Genomic DNA, 24,422 nt, shown 5'->3' with positions numbered 1-24,422 from the left:
AGGGCAACAAAAATGATTAGGGGACTGGAACACATGAGTTATGAGGAGAGGCTGAGGGAGCTGGGATTGTTTAGCCTGCAGAAGAGAAGAATGAGGGGGGATTTGATAGCTGCTTTCAACTACCTGAAAGGGGGTTCCAAAGAGGATGGCTCTAGACTGTTCTCAATGGTAGCAGATGACAGAACGAGGAGTAATGGTCTCAAGTTGCAGTGGGGGAGGTTTAGATTGGATATTAGGAAAAACTTTTTCACTAAGAGGGTGGTGAAACACTGGAATGCGTTACCTAGGGAGGTGGTAGAATCTCCTTCCTTAGAGGTTTTTAAGGTCAGGCTTGACAAAGCCCTGGCTGGGATGATTTAACTGGGAATTGGTCCTGCTTTGAGCAGGGGGTTGGACTAGATGACCTTCTGGGGTCCCTTCCAACCCTGATATTCTATGATTCTATGATTCTATGAGGGAGGAGAGGGAATCCTAGCTCCACTGAAATCAATAGGAGGGACTTCTAGGTACTACTGCAAACAAAGAAATAATAATCTTTCACTTTAAGGTCTAGATCAGTGATGGGCAACCTGCTGCCTGTGGGCCACACGTGGCACGTCAGGGTAATCTGCTGGCGGGCCTCGAGACATTTTGCTGACATTGACCGTCTGCAGCCCGTGGCTCCCACTGTCTGCAATTCGCCATTCCTGCCAATGGGAGCTGCAGGAAGCAGCGGCCAGCACGTCCCTGCGGCCCACGCTGCTTCCTGCAGCTCCCATTGGCTGGGAACGGTGAAACACGGCTACTGGGAGCTGCAGGCAGCTGTGCCTGCAGACAGTCAACATCCGCAAAATGTCTCGCGGCCTGCCAGCGGATTACCCTGACGGCCCATGTGCCGCAGGTTGCCCACCACTGGTCTAGATCCTCATCAGCTGTAGATCAGCATAGACCCATTGAAATGAATGGAGCTACACCAATTTATACCAGCTGAGGATATGGTTCTTTGTCTCTGTCACGCTGTCTGAAGTGGCCCACGAACATGGGGGCTAACCTCAGGGTAGACTGCCACAAACCAGGACACAAACACCAAACTGGTTGTATGTTCTATAATTATGTTTCACCAACCATGAAGTGTGAACTCCTCAAGCATTATAACAGCCTTAACAGATAGATGAGAATGCCCAAGGGGACTATCTTGCCATCCAGGTAAGCCTGCCTTTGTGATAGATAATCCCTCATACAAAAAACCCCAACAATATTCAGGTTACTCCCAGTTCTACAGGATCAGTCACTTATCCCAGGTCAATTGTACCTTAGATCTCTCACGAAAGACAATGCTTGTAGCCAATCCTGTAATAAACAAACTAGAGGCTTATTAACTAGGAAAAAGAAATGAGAGTTATTTACAAGGTTAAAGCGGGTAAACATATACACGTAAGTGAGTTACAGACTTAGGTTCCAAAAAGTAATAGAAGCTGTTGTAATGTGCAAGCTCTGTATGTTCTTTATGGGTAAGCCAAGCTAAGCAGTTTCGGGATACCTTGCTTATGTTTAGAAATATTGTCCTCCCCAAATTCCGGCTTATTATTTTTTTATAACATGGGATACAGATATTATAATGTGCTGCTCTAGCCCTAGGAACATGGTGCACTGTGGGAAAATTCTACTGCCCACCCTGCACATTACAGGAAGTTTGAACTGCATGCAAACACAGCCTGCCGAGCATCATTTGGTCTGTACGCTCCCAGCTACCAAAGCTAGTAACGTGGAAGAGGCACTTTTTATGAACTTCTCTTGCTTGCACTTTCACTCCTGTGTCAGGAAACTGGCAGAGCATCTGCCAGGCACCGGTGGACATTTAGACAGTGTTTTCTGTCCCACCGAACATGCCTGACGGATTTCCTGATGGATCTGCAGGAGGAGGAGGCAGAGGAAGAGGAGTACCCTGGCATGGCAGATTCTCACTGACAGAGGCTGCTCAGTATAATCTGCATAACTACGGATTCCCCCTACATAGACTGCCACTTCTGGTGCAGGGCCACAAGCACAGACTGGTGGGACCATATCATCATGCAGACCTGGAATGAGCAACAGTGGGTCCCAAACTTTTGCATGAACAAAGCAACATTTCTGAAGTTTTGTGAGCAGCTTGCCCTGACCCTCCAGAGTAAAGAAACACAACCAAGTCAGTCCAGAAGCTGGTTGCTCTGACTGTCTGGAGGCTGGCTATCCCAGACTGCTACAGGTCCATTGCCAACCAGCTTGGAGTTGGAAAGTCAACTGTGGGTAAAGTGGTGGGGGAGGTCACCAAGGCAGCTAGGTGTGTGGTTTACCCCAAGGTGGTGGGCATTAAAGATATCCCAGAGGTAATTGCTGGCTTGAGAGAATGGCAGTGCTATTGATGGTCATAGTTTGCCCTCCTCAAGGAGCACATGAGTACATAAACTGCACAGAGTGCTACTCCATTGTTTTGCAGGCACTAGTGGACCACAGAGGCAGATTTATGAATGTCAGTGTGTTGGCTGTACAGGAAAAGTTCACAATGTCAAAGGTTTTTTTGCTGTTTGGGAGTCTACATTCATGGACAAGCCATGATATGGGTCATGGGTTATCATGCCATGATATGGGAGAGGTAGCAGGGGCCAGTGCTCTTGCAATCATTATAGACAGGAGTTGCTGGAACAGTTCTCTCCATTTATCTCTGTCCTCCTTCCTTAGCCACCATTCCTGTTCCAGGAACTGCTTTGCAAGTGCTAGCTCCCTTGCTGAAATACTCTGCTACACCTGGGCAGCGAGCCTCAGCCTCTCCACCCGCCTGTCAACATGCCATTGTTCCAGTCTTTGATCCCTCTTTCTCTGGTACTGGACCTGCTGGTCTGCCCTCTCAAGAACATTGACCATAACTTCATCCTGGAAACGCTTCCTTTTGGAACAGTCCATGATGGTACATTGAGCCAGGGGGTGAGTGCCTGAAGAACAGCAGGCAGTGTGAGGGTCTGCCACATAGCTACTTAATAAACAATGACCCTCTGTTTCTTATCCTATTTCAGAATCTCAACCTATACTGCCTACTGTTCTTCAGGATGGGGACCATCTCGGGGGGAGAGGCGTGTGGGTGTGTATAGCACCCTCATTGCAAAAAGGCTTTTTTCTGTCATTTCAGGCCTTTCATATTTTGGAAGACACAACCGTTCTTATGGTGCCCTAGTGGCAGAGAGGTGTTATTCCAAGCTGCTGGCTGGAAACCTGCAGTATACACAGCAGAAGTATTCAAATGAATAGTGACCAAACAGCACATTTGTGAGTGGAGTGCACTAGTCAGCGATCCGGAGGGAGGGAAGGGCTGTAAATAGTTTTCACACTCTTCCCTGCAAAGTATCCGGAGGTCCTACTTCAGGAAATGTTTGCAGCTATCAGCAGTCGGGATTGGGTCAGAATCCATGAGGGAACTGACATGATGCTGCATTAGCTTACACGTGGCTCTCCCTACTACTGCTGCATGCAAAACTCTGAAATCTGCAACTTTACTCCACTCCTGAATGGATTACCTCTAGCTGAAATGGACTAGATTTGGAAATGTAGAACACCGTTTCCCAAACAAACACGCTCAGTTCACTCTTTACTGGCAACTGCATAGACCCAGGAGGAGTGATTGCAGAATGGCAAATTTCTACCTACTGCAAGGAAAACAAAAACAACTGTAGCAAAACTTTGTCACTTAACAGTTAAAATAACCTTTACAGCTGTGTATGAAAGTTGCAAATTTGAAATTCCAAGTCGCAATTTTGAACTATATCTGGGGGCAGGGGAGGACACTTAGACACTGTGATACAATCTGCCATTAATGGCCAAATGCTGGTAGCCAAGACTTACCATTTTTGCATTGCTTCTTAAAGCTGAAATTCCTCCCATTACTGTAATAATAAACTTTTAATTTGAATCATGCACTTACTGGGCTTTAGGGCACCTTCTGAGTCCACCGGGTTCTCTGGAGGCTCAGCAGCAGGCTGTTCTTTGGGGGTGGTGGGTTCCAAACAACTCTTCTGAGTAGGGACCAAGAATCTGCTGTTTATGCTGATCCACAGCCTGCTCTGGGACTGGTTACATTAAAAGAGTCACTTCATGTTCCTGGCTGGGAGCCTGCTGCTGGTTGCAATCAATCCACAGGCTGGATTCAGGGGCCAGCAGTGTCCCATCATGACTCACCAGGTCATCATGAAGCATGGTTGGCTCTGTGCTGGGCACAGTGTCCAGGACCTAGGTAAAGTCATCATAAAATGGGCAGGTTGTTGGTGAGTTGCCTGAGGTGCAATTCTTATCCCGAGTCTTCATGTATTTGCTCTTTAGCTGGTTACTTCGCTCCCTGCATTGATCACCTGCCCAGAAAATCTTCAGAGCTGCCATCTTTTCAGCTATTTGCTGGTATGTGTGGTCATTGCTGGTGCTTTTGCTGAAGTCCACAATTTTACTGGCCTCACACCACAGATTCACCAAATCCGGTTGTACTTGCCTGATCAGGAAGCACCTCATTTTGCAAAAGGCTTGATAGGATCAGTCTCCATTGCAAACCCTGGAGGCTGTCTGATAGTGTGCTTGCAGATTGGTGTTCAGAAGACAGTGGGTTAAGGCTGACCTGAGCTTCTGCTGTCCACAGAAGGTGGTGGCTTCCATTTGAAATAGAGTGCATTGCAGATTGCTGGAATAGAGAGGACTAAGGAAGTTGCCTCAAGGAATTCTGGGATACAATTGGCTGCCTCCCAGGACCCAAGTCAAGCTGGGGCCATGACTACACTGCAAAGCAATAGGGATCAGACCCTTGGTTCCACCTTCACCTGAGCTCAGACCCTCTAGTCCTGCAGGTCCTGGAACCCTGGGTTCAAGCCGTGGGTTAGCATACTTGTGCTAGTGTGGACACAAGGGGGGTTTGCCTTGAGCCCAGCTCAAGCTCAAGCTTATATTGCAGTGTAGACATACTCAGAGTCTCCTTCATGTACTCCAGATTCTGGGCCTGATTCTCTTTGTCTTGCATAGTGTCACAACTTATAGCAGTTCGAAGTGGGTATAAAATGCCACCAAATCATTCTAATAACCTTTTACACCCTCTTTTTGTATGTGTGAAAGGTGACACAAACGGCAAGACAGTGGAAAATCAGGCCTCTAATTTAATTTTAGCACCCAGGAATCAAGTGAAATATATTACAGTAATAAAAATATTTGGTAAAATAATTAGATATCCTGGCTTGTACCTGCACATACCAAACCCAATGAATTAAAGGTATTCATAAGGTAGTTTGTCTTGCTCTAATATGTAATATAAAGCACAATCTTCTACCTCTCTATCCAGTTAAGATTCCCATTGACTTTAGTGGGAGTTTTGCATATGAAAGGACTGTAAGATTGGGTTTATAAACATGTGTCAGCTGGTTAATCCATCATCTGTTTTTCCAATCACTGACACCTTGAAGCCTGCCAAAACTTAAACCTATTGCATAAATTACAGCAACACCCGCTAATGCTATTAAATTTAAGGGATTGTCATTTTCATTATAAATCGTTATTTTAAAGTTTTAGGTTGCAGATTAAACTTGGCATAAAAGCCTTCAACCTGGAAACAATTTTTACTTTTGCAAATTTTCAAAGGGATGTATTTGGCTCCTTTTAAGTTACAGGAATGCAAGAAAGAAGTTTGTCAAGATTTTGTTGTTATTGTGCTCATATAACTTGTATGTGAATGGAAATATCTTTTTAAAATATATCACGATTTTTAAATGGTTTGAGATCCCTAATCATCACACGTGTATATTTATAGATGATATATAAATATCATTAAAGACTGAATCTGGATTCGATCATCCCTAAAGTTCAAAGGTTTTAGGTCAAGGGTTTGGGCCCATTTCTAATAATGCATTTTAAAGGTGAAAGGGCTTTTCTCCTACCCAGACCTGAGTTCAGGTCCTCAGAGGTTCTCCTGCAACTGTAGACAACCTCATTAATACCTATAGCCTCAAGCCAACAAGGAGGTTAGCTTGGGCAGGTCCCTGCACCAACACAGTGTTCCATTAAAGTCAATAATGCTCTGCACAGGCACAAAGGCCCACTTGCACAGAGCATACAGGTTTTGGGTCTAAGTCCAGTGCTGTATTGTGCACACTTGTTTTAGTGTATCGTGTCCACAGAGATGCCACTATAGGACAGGATCTTTGGTATTAGTGTTGTCATCACCTACGGCTGGGGATACATATGACCTTAAGGCCATTTGTTTTTATGTTTAGGGACCTTGATTAAGTTCTTGATATTTATTATTACAAAACTCACAGGATACCATCAATCACTAATTCTTTTTTTCATATTTTTGAAGGATCCTCAAATGGAGAAGACACTTGGAATGTCAATTTTTAATATGTTCTCTCCAAGCAGATTTTAAACAGCTGAGATACAGCCTGAACTTTGGAGCTGCAGCTAATGGTAGCAGGCTGATCCTCCTTCTGCAGTCCGGACCTATACTGGAAGAGTGGACAGACATTAGGCAAGCCAAGGGGACGAATGGGCAGGGCAAAGGGGTCACACACCTTCATATTGATAAATTTTTGCTAATCTACTGGATTAATTCCCTCCTCCCCCTGCGTTGACCCCACAGTAATTTATGGCATTGCCCTTCCCCAGAAATTGAACAATTAAGTTTGTGTTTTCCCCTTGATTTTTCCTTTTTTCCTCTTTGAGACCTTTTTTCCCCCTCACTCTTTCTTTAGCCGAATGGAAACCCAGTGAGGTTTGAGTCTGAGCTGAACTTTTCAAGCCCGCAATACTTGAGTGGCTACAGAGATAAGCAAGATGGGTTTGCCCATTTTTGTTATCAATCAGAGACTGGATGGGCAGAATGCACCGTCTCAGACAGTTTTCCATGAGAAACACTTAGGTTTCACAATGACAAAATACCTGATTTCACAAAAAGTTCTATTACTGCTGAATTCCAGATGATGCTGTTTTATCATTTTTCATCCTCATGGATAAGAAATCCATCATTTTTACATGATGCTGTGCACTCAATAGTACTGCTGTCCTAGAGGGATAGGAAATATATTTCACTGGTGCAGAAATGAGTTCACTGTATGCAGAACATTTTAGGGACATGTTCTTTTGTCACAATAGGCAAGATATAATCAAAACCAGTGTACTGTTAGCAAATATACCAAACCCTCCAAAAACTACCACTATCCCTATCAATATTTTAATATACTTGCAAAATATAATGGTAAATAAATTACACTATGAAGGTAAATTCACATGTAGGTTTGAGTGGTGTCTGCCTTTTATTTAAAAACCAGGAAGAATATGAGGCAACATGCTACAGTTTTTGTGCTACAGCTGACTAGCTTGTATTGAATACTAGCTCTGTTAAGTTAAAAGGATTTCTGGTTTGTTTCAACTTGAAAGTGATTTAATACGAGGCCCACAGAGAAAATCTGTCTCAGTAATCGAATTATAATAAGTAAGGATTAAAAGTATTAAGAAGTTTAAGCAATCTTTTAGTTGTCCTGTGTTCTTGAGGTCATTTGAAGCTGGCTGTGGGAAGAAGTAAAATAAAACAAGAAGAGGAAAAAACCCAAAATATTACAGAAGGAAATCAAAGAGCGGTCTTCAGGATTAGATTATTGTACAAGAAAGGGACTGAAACGTTTTCCAGGATCCTTATAATTGATTTTCATTTGGGGAATAGAAGTTTAAAAGCTCTGAGAGTATTTTAATAACAGTCTCCTCTTTTTCTTCCCTAAACTGTAAATCTGGCCGCAGCAACTCTTAAAAGCTAATATTTTTATATAAAGTATTTATTAAATGCTGATACTATCCCATTGGCTCACATACTAATTAGAAGACCATGGTGTTGCCCAGCTGGAAAGCCTGGAATGGGCACATGGAAATTTTTTTTAAACCTGCACCCCCTAGTTCAAATTCAGCCCAGGTCAGCAGCAACGAATGCATTAACATCAGACAGCTTTTTGGTGGTGTCCTCAGCACAAAAAGACCACCATCACAGTTGCACTAATAGGCATACTTGTTGGCCACCTCAGTAAAGAGGCTAAGAGTAGAATGGGCATGGCAAATGATCTATCATCTGAGCCCAAAAGGTAGTCACTCTCTACCTCAAGCTTGAAGCTTCAAGATGGGATTGAGGTGATCCCACCAGGGCACAGCAAATCTTTTCCGGTCAGTGCCCAAGCCAGATCTGTTCTGCAAATAGGAAATATCTGCACCTTTCACAAGAATTATATTCACTTAATAGTGCTTTAAATAGTGTGCATATGATTGTCTTCTAAATGCTTTGCATCCAATCCTTGTGACCCATTACTCACACATCTACTTCCACCAAAGTCAATGGGGAAATTGGCTGTACTGAAGACTACTTGCATGAGTAAAAGAGTTTGTGATCTAGCTATTCTTTACAAAAATAAAAGGAGTACTTGTGGCACCTTAGAGACTAACAAATTTATTTGAGCATAAGCTTTCATGAGCTCACAAAAGCTTATGCTCAAATAAATTTGTTAGTCTCTAAGGTGCCACAAGTACTCCTTTTATTTTTGCGAATACAGACTAACACGGCTGCTACTCTGAAACCAGCTATTCTTTAGAGGGCCAGAAAACAGAAGTCATTTTTCATGAAAATTGTTTTTATTTCATGCTAATATTTTGGTTTGATGGAAATTTCCCAACCAGCTCTTCCCGCCAATGTGGTTGCATGGAAAGTGCTATAAAATTAATATGTAATGATGCCCTTCCATAGCGTGTATGCTCTTTGGGCCTTTTGTTTATTCTGGAGTGGATGCTCAGTCTATTTTAGAGCACCCAGATGACCAGGATCATGCTGTATAATCCCACCTATGCATCCAGCCAGTTCCATTACTCCTCCCCTTTCCCTACTATGCTGCACTCCCTTGGTGAACCTAGCAGATTGGGGGCAGCCTTTGTGTTCAAGAGAACTTGGGGACTGCATTTGGTCCTGGTCACTTCCCAGGAGGCCCAACGGTATGTGGAGGAAGAAGCTTGGGACTCTAGGCCCATCATTTGTAAATACAGACTTGAATAATGTCATAATAGGTGAGGGAAAGGGGCATCTGCCATAATCCATATTTTTGGTAAAAGAAAATTGCATAGGGGGATTAACAAGAGGCCTGACTGAAACTAGGTTCAACCAGCCAAGGTGGCCTATGAAAGGTAGTAGCTGAGGTAGGCCACTAAGCCTTTGAAAGACAGCTGTTAATCATTGTTCCAAAGGTACATCTCCAAAAGAAAACAGCGAGTCCAAACTCTACTGTAAAGCAACTGCCTCCTGGTGTCCCTGCCAGCACATTCCCCCACCTCAGTTCCCCCTCCTCTCAGGGGCCTACTCACATTCTCCACCATATCATCAAATGGCAGCCTCTCCTAGAACACCCTTTAGTGATAGGCCACAGCGCAGAGTACATCTGCCTGAGTTTCCCCGAAATACCCCACACAGACTCTCCGCACACAAATAGCCCATTGTGGGGTTAATTTGTTACAGGAAGTTCCACAACTCTACCAGAATTCCAACTCCCAACAGTCCATCAATAGCAAGTGCAGCTCCAGCAACCCTCAGCACACTCCAACGCCACTTCATTCTCAGGTTTGGTCCTAGTTCTCACCCCTCCATCATTCCCCACTCTTCAGCCTTCAGCTTTCTGGGTCTGAGAGCAAACAAGGCATCTCCCTCTGCTGCTCTCAACCTTCAGCTCCCTCTGCTTTCTGGGGCTGTGACTCTCTGGGCTGGGGAGATTTGCAGGTAACCTCCTTCACCTCCTCCCCAAAAAAACTGCCTTTAGCTTTCACCAGCCTCATCTGGCTCTACTGCTCAACCAGGGAACTTTCACCACTTGCTACTTCAGGAGTAGCCTCTCCCTGAAGTTCTCATCCCAGCTCTACGCCTCTTCTGAACTCTCAGGAATCTGAGTGCTCTGCTCTCTCCCATTTATAATTCCCAGGGACAGCCCCGCCCTCCTTATTACACCAAACTAGGGCACAACTGGACTGGAACAGGAGCACTGGGCCCAATTTGCTTTAATGCACCAGCTACCCTATTACAAAGTGACTGAAGAGAATGGGATTGGAAAGCAGGGGTTAGCAGTCTTGGATCGGGGTGAGGAGGGGGTTTGATAAGAGAAATCAGAAAGCAAGCGGAGAGATGTTCTCTGGAAAGCAACCAGTGCAACCGGGCTGAATAGAGAGTTCCTGAAAAGGGTTGCTTTCAAGGGATACCAGCTAATAAGTTTTCTTGTTTTTTTCTGTGTAACGAAACTGAAACTGCCTTATCTCGTTTATCTTATGAGACACGTACCTCTAGAGATGTTACGCAAACCTTTTTTGCTATTGTTCTTTTAATTCTTCATCTATGTATTTTGAAAAATCTTATTTCTGTTAAGACTACTAGTGTATAGGCAATTTCACACAGATGTTCTCAAACCAGAGAGAACCCTGTAACCTCTAATGTTCCTGATCGATAAAAGGTGCCTGGAACCTACACCACCCCCACTCAGTTTTAGTCAAGGGGCCTGGAAAAATATGTCCCACCCCAGTGAGTTGTGGTGCTACCAGGATATGGCAGGTAAATGCAAGGAGAGCAGCTGACAGACGAAGGAGGAGATAAGAATGCTAGTCACAAAATATTTTGTGAATGAACAAAAAAACATAGCACATATAGCACTATAATTACATACCCTATGTGTGTGCATGTGTACACACACCCCCAGCTGGGTAAAGAGGGGTAATTTAAAAAAAAAAAAAAACTTTTGTCAACTGTGCTGTCCCTTTTGTTTCAAAAAGCTTTGAAATGTGAAATTTTTCCAATCAGCTCTAAGACAGACTTTATAAAAGTGATTTTTAAATAAAAACGATACATGTGTTGTCTTATCTTGTAGGGAAATGTGTAAGATTTACCTTCCTGTGAAAAAAGGTTCCATTTATGGGACTAAGATATTTGATGGTGTCTCTTTAAATCTATAACACCGACTTATGAAAACAATGTTGCTTAATGCAAGTCCTATTTGCTGTTTCTCTTTGTCTTTATTGTTAGTGGCTGTGATGTTGTATTCCTAGATGAGGAAATGAAGCTCAACACAGGCTGCTGCTATTTACTGACTGACATCCAGATGTGAATGTGTGATCAATCTTTCTATAGGCAAAAAGAGGTGTTTCCACATGCTGCCTAGATTTGTTTTCTATATATGATTATGTAAGATTGCCTATATCTCACCTAATTTTCTCAGTCCAATTTTATCAGGTGAAGGTTGGCCTCCTACTGGGAAGTCCTGTGTTGTACAGGAGCCTGATCTATGTCCTTTGAAGTCAATGTGCTTCTTGCAATGAATAACCCTTGTTAAGGATCTGATTATGAACTCCATAATCAGTCATTGAGTAGGGGTCAAGTCCTTAGATGTCAACTGTCAATGAGACACAACCTCCAGTCATCGAACAGAGATGTTGGAGCTGGAACAGATATTTAATGAGAACAGTCTGAGGGGGAAAAAAGGTACATCCAGCTGGCCTTACTCACTCAAGTAATCCTATTAATTTCAATAAGACTACTTCAAGCAAGATTGTGGCTCAGCTTGTGCCGGCTACCCCAGTCATACGAGCAGCAGGGGGAAGAAAGACTGTGCAGGCTGTTACTAGGGCCTTATCTACTCTACCGAGTTTTTCTGACAAAAGTTATGTCGACACTCAAAAAGCGTTATCATAAAAAGCAGTATGGCATGTTCACACTCACTCCCTCTGTCGGCAGAGCACGTCCACAGTTGGAGCACTATCATCAACAGTATGAGCAATGCACCTCCAGACTAAACAAACCCAATTTTTTCAACCTTCCCTCATAGGTCATGTTTTCTAGGCCTTTAATCATTTTTGTTGCTCTTCTCTGGACTTTCTCCAATTTGTCCACATCCTTCCTGAAATGTGTTGCCCAGAACTGGACACAGTACTCCAGTTGAGGCCTAATCAGCATGGAGTAGAGCGGAAGAATTACTTCTCTTGTCTTGCTTACAATACTCCTGCTAATACATCCCAGAATGATGTTCGCTTTTTTGCAACAGTGTTATACTGTTGACTGATATTTAGCTTGTGGTCCACTATGACCCCCAAATCTCTTTCCACAGTACTCCTTCCTAGGCATTCATTTCTCATTTTGTATGTGTGCAACTGATTGTTCCTTCCTAAGTGGAGTACTTTGCATTTGTCCTTACTAAATTTCATCCTATTTATTTCAGACCATCTCTCCAGTTTGTCCAAATCATTTTGAATTTTCATCCTATCCTCCAAAGCACTTGCAACCCCTCCCAGCTTGGTATCATCTGCAATGTTTATAAGTGTACTCTCTATGCCATTATCTAAATCATTAATGAAGATATTGAACAGAACCAGGCCCAGAACCGATCCTTCCGGGACCCCACTCATTGTGGCCTTCCAGCATGACTGTGAACCACTGATAACTATTCTCTGAGAATGATTTTCCAACCATTTATGCACCCAGCTTATAGTAGTTCCATCTAGGTTGTATTGGCCTAGTTTGTTTATGAGAAGGTCATGCAAGATAGTATCAAAAGCCTTACTAAAGTTAAGATATACCACATCTTCTGCTTCCCCACATCCACAAGGCTTGTTACCCTGTCACAGAAAGCTATCAGGTTGGTTTGACATGATTTGTTCTTGACAAATCCATGCTGACTGTTACTTATCACCTCATTATCTTCTAGGTGTTTGCAAATTGATTTCTTAATTATTTGGTCCACTATCTTTTCAGGTACAGAAGTTAAGCTGACTGGTTTGTAATTCCCCAGGTTGTCCTTATTTCCCTTTTTATAAATGGGCACTATATTTTCCCTTTTCCAGTCTTCTGGAATGTCTCCCGTCTTTCATGACTTTTCAAAGATAATTGCTAATGGCTCAGATATTTATCTCCTCAGTCAGCTCCTTGAGTATTCTAGAATGCATTTCATCATGCCCTGGTGATTGAAGACATCTAACTTGTCTAAAAAAAGGAGGACTTGGGGAACCTTAGAGACTAACAAATTTATTTGAGCATAAGCTTTCGTGAGCTACAGCTCACTTCATCGGATGCATTCAGTGGATGTATTCAGTTTTTTTTCCACTGACTGCATCCGATGAAGTGAGCTGTAGCTCACAAAAGCTTATGCTCAAATAAATTTGTTAGTCTCTAAGGTGCCACAAGTCCTCCTTTTCTTTTTGCGGATACAGACTAACACGGCTGCTACTCTGAAACCTAACCTGTCTAAGTAATTTTAGACTTGTTCTTTCCCTATTTTAGACTCTGATCTTACCTCATTTTCACTGGCATTCACTATGTTAGACATCCAATCGCCACCAATGTTCTTGGTGAAAACCGAAACAAAGAAGTCATTAAGCACCTCTGCCATTTTCACATTTTCCTCTTGCTTCTAATGTATTTGTAGAATGTTTTCTTGTTACCCTTTATATCCCTAGCTAGTTTGATCTCGTTTTATGCCTTGGCTTTTCTAATTTTGTCCCTACATACTTGTGTTATTTGTTTATGTTCATCCTTTGTAATTTGACTGAGTCTCCACTGTTTGTAGGACTCTTTTTTGAGTTTTAGATCATTGAAGATCTCCTGGTTAAGCAAGGGTTGTCTCTTGCCATACGTCTTATCTTTCCTGCTCAGTGGGATAGTTTGCTCTTGTGCCTTTAATAATGTCTCTCTGAAAAACTGGCAACTGTCTACAGTTGTTTTTCCCCTTAGACTTGCTTCCCATGGGATTTTACCTACCAACTCCTTGAGTTTGCTAAAGTCTGCCTTCTTGAAATCCATTGTCTGTATTGTACTGTTCTCCCTCCTACCATTCCTTAGAATCATAAACTCTACCATTTCATAATCACTTTCACCCAAGCTGCCTTCCACTTTCAAATTCTCAACTAGTTCCTCCCTATTTGCCAAAATCAAATCTAGAACAGCCTCTCCCCTAGTAGCTTTCTCCACTTTCTGAAATAAAAAATTGTCTCCAATACATTCCAAGAACTTTTTGGATAATCTGTGCCCTGCTGTGTTATTTTCCCAACAGATGTCTGGGTTGTTGAAATCCCCCATCACAACCAAGTCCTGTGCTTTGGATGATTTTGTTAGTTGTTTAAAAAAAAGTCTCATCCACCTCTCCTTCCTGATTAGGTGGCCTGTAATAGACTCCTAGCGTGACATCACTTATGGGATGCACCTGTCTCTGCCTGGGACCATACCCTTGACTGGAAGAACTGAAGAGAACACCACCTGTGCTCCCAACTCCCTCACCCTTACTCCCAGAGCCCTGTAGCCACTTCTGATCTGCTGAGAGTCATACCTCACAGTATCATTAGTGCCCAGATGGATGAAGAGCATGGGGTAGTAGTAAGAGGGCCGGATGATCCTTGACAATCCCTCCATAACGTCTCGGATATGGGTCCCTGGCAGGCAGCATACCTCCCTGGATGCCATGTCAGGGCGACAGATGGGTGCCTCCATCCCCCTCAGAAGACAGTCTCCAACCACCACTATCCTACTTATTCTCCTGGGAGTGGTGGCTGTGATCCTCCCAGCCTTGAGGGTACATGCCTTTTCCTCTTCAACCTTTGGGGGTGATTCCTCATCACTCATTGCCAAGGCAGCATAACGGTTCTCCATCACCATGGTGGGTGGGTTGGGAGTAGGGGTAGAGCACTGCCTGCTGCCAGAAGTAACCAGCAGCAAGTGTCCTCCCTGAACCAGAGCCTAATCCTCCTCCCCCCAGTGGCATGACAGCTAGAAAGCATCCTCAGCCTTGGAAGTCTCCATATGAATACTCTCAAGGAATTCCTCGTGGGCATGGATGCTCCTCAGCCTAGCCATCTCCTCCTGTAGCTCCCCCACCTGCTTCCTGAGAGATTCCACCAGCAAGCACCTCTCACACTGGATGGTCCCCCCAGCCTAGCTTTCTGAGAGTGGGAAATGCAGCCCACAGTCTCTGCAAATCCACACCAGGATCTGGGTAGATGCATCCATGGTTAGGTTCTTTGTCTGGATACAGGTGTGGGTGGAGGAGACAGGAACAGGGTTGGCACTGGCAATGCTGCCCTTCCTAACCATAGCAATTTTATTTACTTCTCCCTCCCCCAAACTCCCCTGTTCACTAGCTCACCTTGGTCGCTTAGCCTCTGGTTTTTAAGGCCTTCACTCTTAGGTCAGCCCTACCCCCTTGTTAATCACACATGGGGAGGGTGATCACAAGGATGATCAAGGGAACAAAGGCTCAAACAGTCCCCAAACACAGAATCCCAATTGACCAAATTAACCCTGTAACTTAAATAACCTGAAAGAAAAAGAAAAACACGAACAGCCAGACAAACTCATTGTTTGTTGTCCCAGCATTTCATGGGCTTCTGGTTTTCTTTAGCAAAATTTTTCAATGGCCCTTGTTTGCTGTTTACCCGCCATCTCTCTGTGAAGAGATGGATCCCGCACTGCTCTCCTATGCTCTGATAACTGTCATGAAGGCATCGCAGATGGCAGTACAGTTAATCACAAAGTTCCTAACTGAAGAAGACTCCCAGTCACCTGACATGTGGTGTGATATGGATAGAAGCAACTTTAGATTGCTTTGGTCATTCACCGTGTGACATCACATTCCATATTCCTTGTGAAAATATGCTTATATGTCCATATTCCTTATGAAAATATGCTTATGATATAAATAGGACATAACTGAGATGTACTTTATGCAAGATGGCTCATGTGAGATATCATTGGAACAGTTATGATTTACTGAATGTGATTATCCAATTTGCATGCCTGTATCATTTCTATATCTGAAGTTAGGAATATTAACTATGTATCTGTATTTCAAATGTGTTACTTGGGGTGTCAACCCCAACCAGCCCTCCAGGTACAACAATGGAAAAGCCAGATGGGGCTAATGGGCCATTAGCAGAAACAATGGACTTTGAAAGATCTTAGGTTTCCTGTGGATGCTGGAGACAGCCTCCAAGCAATGGCAGCCAGAGTCATACAGAGACGTGTTTGAGTCACCTGGGACGGAGTACCCCTCTTCCCCTTTTGGAATGTCATTGGTTTTCCACTAGAAGACAAAGGGTTCCCGCCTTACACAAGCGCTATGTAAGGCAGGGGAGTGACATCATCAGGGTTCTCCTCTGCCTCCCCACCCAAAGAGACACTGAAAAAGACCTGGAAGCAAAAAAAACTGAACTGAGGGGAGAAGGGTTGAACCCAGGCTGGAAGGATGTCTATCTTATAAGTAATAATACCTGAGGTCTCAAGAGGGAGACCAGGGCAGCAGCCTTTTAAGACTTTCTGCAACCTGCCTGCAACAATATCTAGGGTGAGAAATACTATTTGTAACCAATTTCTGTAGTGAAACTAGCTTAGTTTGCATGTTTGGTTTCATTTGCTTAGTAATCTGCTTTGTTTTGTTTGCTACCCCTTTTACCACCGAAAATCTGCCTTTTGTAGTTAATAAAATTTGTTTTATCATTATAACCCAGTTTCTGTAACTTTTAATGGGGGAAGGGCGAGAAGTTGTGCATATCTTCCTCCACATTGAGGGAGGAGGTGAATTTCATAATATATCTTTGGGTCTGCACTCCAAAGGAGGTGGACATCTGAGTGCAGAAGCAAGTCCCTTAAGCTGAGTCTTCCCAGAGCTGATCTGCGGCTGTGTGTGTTTAAGAGGAGGCTTTAATAGCCTGGCTCAGCAAGACAGGTTAAAAGGGGCCCATGCTGGGAGAACAAGTAGACTCAGTGGTATCTCAGCACATCAGGTGGCTTCCTAAAGGGCATAACCCATTACACCTGGAACAGCTGCAGACGGAGGACTGTGGCTTTTGGGTTCGGGAAACAAGCCCTGAATGGTGGGATTGTATCATCATGCAGATCTGGGATGATGAGCAGTGGCTACAGAACTTTTGGATGCAGAAATTCACCTTCCTGGAACTGTGTGTGACGCTTGCCTTAGCACTCGAATGAGAACTGCCCTATCAGTGGAGAAGCATATGGCAATTGCTGTGTGGAAGCTGGCAACTCCAGACTGCTACCAGTCAGTTGCAAATCAGTTGGAGTCAGAAAGTCGATTGTTGGTCTGCGTAAATGCAAGTGTACAAGGCAATTAATTGCATCCTGCTATGAAAAACTGACTCTGGGAAATGTGCATGAAATAGTGGACAGCTTTTCAGAAATGGGTTTCCCTACCTGTGGAGGGGTGATAGATGGCACACACATTCCAATTTTGGCACCAGACCACCTTGAGACGGAGTACATCAATAGAAAGGATACTTCTCCGTGGTGTTGCAGGCACTTGTGGATCACCATGGGCGATTCACTGACATCAACGCAGGGTGGTCCTGGAAGGTGCATCTTCAGGAACACTGGCCTGTATAGAAAGCTACAAGCAGGGACTTTCTTTCCAGACCAGAAGATTACAGTGGGGGATGTTGAAATCCCCATAGTGATCCTGGGAGACCAGGTATACACCTTACAGCCATGGCTCATGAAACCTTACATGGAAAACCTGGACAGCAGTAAGGAGCGGTTCAACGACAGGCTGAATAGGTGCCAGATGACAATGGAATGTGCCTTTGGCAGATTAAAGCTGCAGTGGCGATGCCTTTATAACAAGTTAGACCTCAATGAGGATAATTTTCTCACGGTCACGGCCGCATGTTGTACTTTGTGAAGCTAAGGGTGAAAGGTTTGCTCAGGGATGGAGTGTTGAGGCAGAAAGTCCCAGAAAGCAGAAAGGACTGTGGGGGTGGAGTTTGGGGGGCATGGAAAAGAGTTCTGACTGTGCTGCAGGGAAGGGCAGGCACGGATCTGCTCAGTCTGCTGCGTTATTAAGGACTTCAGCAGCTGCGTTTGCTCTTTCATTACTTTAATCATCTGCTCAGTAGCGTCCTTAAACTCCTGATTTTCTTTTCTGTCCTGCCTTTCGGCTTTCCACCACTCCTTGCGTTGCCTTTTCTCTGTATTGGAGGAGTCCAGTACCTCCTAGAACAAGTCTTCTTTGCTCCATCTTGGGTGCTTTCTTACCTGGCGGAGATGCTCGGCTGGTTGTGTGGGTGTTCCTCAAGGCCACATGTGCTGAAGCACGAGGAACAATGCACAGAAGCATGATTGTTATGTTACAAGAGGTGTATTTTACTGAAATATTTCAGTGCTGTGTGTGAACTTAACAATCACTTTCTCACTGACCCTTAGCAAGCATACAACTCGGTGAACACCCTAAACATGGTGAGCGTTGGCTGGCGGGGGGGCACTCTACATGGGGAAAAAAGCACTCACAGGGGTTGCGTTACAGCCAACTAGAGAAAAAATTCTAAAATTCTCCTACACTTTTCCACAGGTGGGGGTCATTGTAGCAGACATCTCACTGCTGAGGGTAAGCAGAGAAGCAAGGGCACATCTACTACATGCTTGTGGCTTCTGCCCTGGTCCCTATGCTGCTCGCCTGTGTGCCGCTTTGTTCCCTGCACAAGTGATTGCCGAATGGCACGAGAAAGTTTCCTACAATGGGAGAAGGAACAAAGCAGCTCTGCCAAGGAAGAGGATTGCCGAGTACCTCCAGGAAAACTTTCCTAGAGTTCTCTCTGGAGGATTCCCATGAGATCTTGGCGTGCATCAAGACCCTGTTCCGCCATACTGATTAGCTGCATGGGGGAATGTCCAGCATGCAGAAACACAGCCAGCCTTCTACATTTCTACACCCTGAACCCACCTCCGCACTACACAAACCACAGCCACTTACCAGGCATATCCTCTCCTGCTTCTTGCTCACAAGAGAGGAACTGCTGAGACTGGCTAGACACCTCTAGAGTGGTGAGACACCTGCCTGCCTGCCCCACTGGGCGACACTGTGGGAGCTCCACATCATCTAGCGCCACTTCTAAAAAAAAAAAAAAAACAACTTTGTCCTCTGGGTTAGGTCCTCTTTCTGCCACCTCCAGGCCTGCCAAAGTATCCCCGGGGCTCTTGGTGGTGGAGGTGGAGTCACCACAGAGGATAGCGTCCAGCTCCATGTAGATCTGGCAAGTCTTAGGTGCAGCACTGGAGTGATGGTTCACTTGCCTCAGCTCCTTTATCTTTGCTCTGCACGGCAGTATGTCCCAATCACAGCCCTTTTCGCACAAACCTCGAGAAATCTGCCCGTAGGTATCAAAATTCCTTCAGCTCAGCATCACTGGGACTGTGCAGCCTCCTCTCCCCATATGCTGAGCAGCTCCAACAGCTCTGCAGTGGTCCAAGCAGGAGAGCATTTGCTGTGATAAGCCGCCAAGGTCACCTGGGAAGACACGATGAGACCTCTCCACGCCAAGCCAACAGGGAAATGGAATTTCAAAGTTTTCTGGGGCTTCTAAGGAGGAGCAGTGGATGGTTGTTTACCTGGCTGCAGAGCAGTGGAGTTCAAACTGCTGACCAGAGCAGTCAGGATGGGCAATGTGGGACACCTCCTGGAGGTGAATTAAAGGGGGAAAATTAAGCATGGTGTCTACACTAGCACTTTGTCGACAAAAATTTTGCGCAAAAAGCCTTATGTCTCATCAGGGTGGTTTTATTTCGTTGCCGAAACAGGGCATTTTTTCCACCAAAAGTCGCATTGCAGTGTGTGTGTGCATTCACTGTTTTGTCGACAAAAGCTGCCTTTTGGTGACAAAAGTCTGTAGTGTAGACAAGGCCTAGATCTTCATCCTTCATCCATGGCTAGGGTTGCCAACTTTCTAATCACACAAAACCAAACACTCATGCCCCACCCCTTTCCCCAGGCCTTGTCCCAACCCCACCCCTTCTCAGAGGCTCCACCCCCATCACTCACTTTCACCAGGCTGGGGTGGGGGGTTGGGGTGTGGGTGGGGTGCAGGCTACAGGAGGGAGTTTGGGTGCTGGAGGGAACTCCGGGCTGGGGCAGGGGTGTGGGAAGGGGTGAGAGGTCCCGGCGGCGCTTACTGTGGCTCCCAGGAAGTGGAGGCCAAGTTCCTACGGCACCTAAGCGCATAGGCAGCCAGGGAGGCTCCACGCACTGCCCTCGCACCTGCAGGCGCTGCCCCCGCAGCTCCCATTAGTAGCTGTTCCCAGCCAATGGGAGCTGCAGAGCCAGCCCTCAGGGCAGGGGCAACACATGTAGCCTCCCTGGCCACCCATGCGCCTAGGTAAAAAACTGGATGCCTGGCAACCCTACCTTATACAAATAGGTGGGAGTTGGCAGGGTCGGGGGGGGGAGGGAAAGAAGTCAGGAGCAGCCCTAGCCCTTTTGCCAACACAGGACAGAAAAATGTTTCAGTGCCCCCTCACCCCAAGCAGCTGAGAAAAATCACAGCCAGCCAACCAATAGATGATAAATAGGCCAATCAGCAGAGTGACACAGCAATATGGTGCGCTCTAGAATTGGCAGCCAGGGCAGCCACCAGGCTTGCGTATGTCTACAGCCAGCTCCGGGAAACACAGTGGCCCCACAGGAAGTTCACTGCTCTTGGAGTCACAATCTGCTTTCCAGTCAGCAACAGGACAGCACAACAACATGGTGCTGCCCTTTGCTTGGGCTTGGTAGCAAAGCCATTGAAAGAATCTGGTCCACAGAAAAGGACTCCACATCTGGCCCTTTGTTAAGATATATAAATTAAAAACCACAGCTAAGTGTCCCCACAGCCAATTTGCACCCATTTGCCTTGTGTTTTCAGTCATAATGACAATACTCATGTCAGCTAATGGTGAGATATTGAATTCGCTTCTCTTAAATCACTTTCTCTATGAAAGTCATTTTAAGTCAACTTCTCTCAGAGAAATTCTACCCTGGCATATAGTTGTGACATGCAGCAATATATTAAGATTAGAACAATCTGAAGAGATTTTTAAAAAGTTATAAATGGTTTTTCAGAGCCAGCGGTTGTCATGGTAACCACTTGTACTGCTTTTTTTTTCTTGGAAACACTGAGTAAACACTTATTAGAATGGGCCTCAGTGATACAGTAAATACATAAATTTATTGCTATTTGCAGACAGAGCTGGGTGAAGAAATCCAGGAGACGCACTATATTTCAGAATTTGTTTTTCTGCTCAAACTGAGGCTCCAGTGTACAAAGTCATTCAAGCAACCAAAGAGCCAGAAATGCATGTTTATTGTCTGTTTATAAACCCATCAGATGAGGCCTTGGACCGCAGCAAAGTTGGTATCCAACCAACTTCAGCTGGGTCAAACTCAAAGAATGGATAGTGTTGATAGAACACATTAGATTGCATGATGTACAGCTGGCATGAAAATTTTTATTTAAAAATCAGTTGTAGATTAGTCTTTTTTTCTTTACCAATCAGTTTTTTTATTTTGCAGATAAGCTTCATGAGTTAAAATATAGCACCCAGTGGAAAGAATAAGGCATAATAAAAGCTGTGCTTCCCTTCAGGCTTAAAACCAGCATCCCATTAAACAAACAATATATGTAAGGTAATATTAAAGTTTATACAGAAAACATTCCAAGCCAATTGATTTTGGTTGCTAGCTCATACACTCAAAATGCCCTGGAAGACACATAAGGCCTGATATTTCAACAGGGCAGGTACCTACAGTGACAAAAAAATGCATGTGCATTTACAGACTTAATTTGTGAAAGGTTTACACTGAACATCTGTGTGAATAGGGTACTTGTGAACATGTGGAAACATGGTAATTTTTAAATCATTGTAATCGTAATCCCAATTTTAGCTAGCTTGGTTTTTGTTTGCTGTTTTTGATAAAGGCTATTGTTTTAAGACAAATAAATAAACCCCTTTCTAAACAGGAAGATTATATTCAGCACTAATTCAGTTACAGCATGTACTTGATCTAGAACACAAAGTACAGGAGTGTTCTTTCATCTCCTAAAAGGTACATATAGAATGTGTCTAGCCAGACACAATTAGGTCTGAAAAATTGAAAGATTTTAGCCAGAATTCAGAGAATAAAATGTAACCATAGACTTATATAATTAAATGTTACATAAGATGCAAAAGTCCACGAGAGACATTCCTTTTAAAACAGATGATGGGTTTTGTTTAAAAAATGACCCACTCAACTGTTAGGTAAATTTGAGACCTGCAAACAATAGAATCATAGCCATGTATGGGGCCTTAGCCTGTGAGATACTGTGCAGCTCCTCTGTTGTACTTAAAACCCTCAATCCCCTCCCTGACTTCAGTGGGAGTTGAGGGTGCTGAGCACTTCGCTGAAACCAGCTCTAACTGCTGATCTCTTGGTTCTCACATTTTCCAGAGCTATGACTTGGCAAGCTCAGCTTTGGCAACCCTTACCTTGGTATCAAGCAAATTCACTTTCCAAACATGTTGGATAGTCCCTGCCATAATTCTCGTTGTGCTGAAATCCAAATGCGAATTTCTTGGAACGCATTCGGGGACATGCAGTCAACAGATTTGTGAAACGCATCCCAGTGCTTTGCCTCACTTTTTCAAGCACTTTCCTATCTTGGACTAAAATCTGTTAAAGTCCATTTCAGAGGGATTCAGAGAGAAAACACTGCAACGCAGACAACTGCATCAGCAACTGATTCCAAAGAAACTCTGCCCCTAATGTAAACTCAAATGAGCAAAAGACAATGGAGAGCCTATCATTGAATAATCTAGTATACAGTGTGCATTCATTAAAATAGAATTGAGGTTAGGGATGGGCTAATTAATTTAGTATCAGAACAGATCATAAGAAGCCAAAACTTTACCTCAAACTTGAATTCCAGTCAGTCATCCTCTTTATTTCTAATTGTTTTTCATTTTTCACGTTCCTGAGCATTGCTAGGAACAGCTGGGTCCAGGAACAATTACCAAGTTACTGAAACAGAAGTAGCTCTTATGGTACACAATTTCCAGGCTGTCTAGAAACAGGAGACCAAAGTCAATGAGACATTTACCTGAATGAAGACAGCAGGATTTAGTCCACAATCTACTGAGGATGCCATATAAAATACTGTTTTTGTGAACTTTCCAAATCAACTGTGCAGAATAAAATGGTTCAAAAGAGATTGAGCTAAGCCAAACCATTTAAATCAATGGAGCAATGCCATCTGACACTCCCTGAGGATCTGGCTATTGACATGTAGCCTTTATTAGCTGAGTTATGGGGCCAAATTTTTACCTCAGACACAGAAGTTCAACTCCATCTGTGTATATGTATGAGAGAAAAATTTGGTCCAGCATCTAACAAAGAAAACAGAGACAACTCTAATAAGAGATTTATAAAAACATAGGCCTAGTTCTGAACTCACAACAGTGTATATCAGGAATAAATCCAGTGATGTCAATAGTTACCACTGGTGTAAAACTGTCATAAGTGAAATCAGAATGAGGTCTATAACAGATATCATTATAAATACTGCAGAGTATTGAAGCTATGCAGATTGATTTAACACCTCCCTCCACCCACCCACCCACAATAGCTCTGCTATCTGTTTTTCCTTGGACAGAGAGGAGAGACAGCCATTTCAATATATAAATTTGGGTGGGTCTTGCCTTTGTTGTCCTCTCCTGAATACCCAGTTCAAAAGCTTGTGTCCAAGCAACCTTCCCTCCAAGAGCCAAGGAGAGATGGACATGGCTGTTTCCAAAAATCACCAGCTCTGCCCCACTCAGCCACAGAAGTTATTGCAGGTAACACCAAGCATCGCCTACCTCTTCTGGGGGCTGGAAACACTCCACTGTAACCAATCTGTGGCCATCAATAGCCACATTTTTCCAACAGCACAAATAGAAAACTGGTGACTAGAATTCCAGGCCTGAATTCCTAACTCTGTCACCAATTCATGACGTGCACTTGGGCAACTCATTTAATGGGACAAATTTTGAGGAGGAAGGAGCTCCTACTAAAATCAGTGGGAGCTGCAGGCACTCAGTGCCTCTGAAAATCGGGCTTCATTTATTCCATTCCCTGAATATGATTTAGGCACCTACATTTGAAAATTGTGGCCTTGATTCCTAGTACAACGAATACCTTCAGTATCATCAAATGAAAGCTCTCATACTAGCGTAGTTTTATATTCAGTGTAGCCTCCCTCTTCCAGAGCAATCTGCTTTGCAAAACTGAACAATCAGCCGAAATAAGCTGCTTCTCTGCAACACAAAATACAATACAAACATGTCTGGAGAAAAGCCAGAATTTTTTCTGGTTTTTCCTGCTGTGCAAATATGGTTACCCAGTTCTGCTAAAGGGAGTTTCCTTTCATTCTTGGCTTGTGACACAGCCTGTACCTTTTTTAGCCCACAAAAGCTTCTGCCCAAATAAATTTGTTAGTCTCTAAAGTGCCAGAAGTCCTCCTCTTTTTTTTTGCTGTTACAGACTAACACAGCTGCCACTCTGAAGCCTTTACTTACTGTTCACACTATCTTTTTAATAGCTTTCAAAGCAAAAAGAGAAAAA

Source organism: Lepidochelys kempii, chromosome 3 (genome assembly GCF_965140285.1).
Source record: "Lepidochelys kempii isolate rLepKem1 chromosome 3, rLepKem1.hap1, whole genome shotgun sequence".
Classification (NCBI taxonomy): domain Eukaryota; kingdom Metazoa; phylum Chordata; order Testudines; family Cheloniidae; genus Lepidochelys; species Lepidochelys kempii.
The sequence above is the reverse complement of the archived record's forward strand: the minus strand, read 5'-3'. Positions refer to the sequence as shown.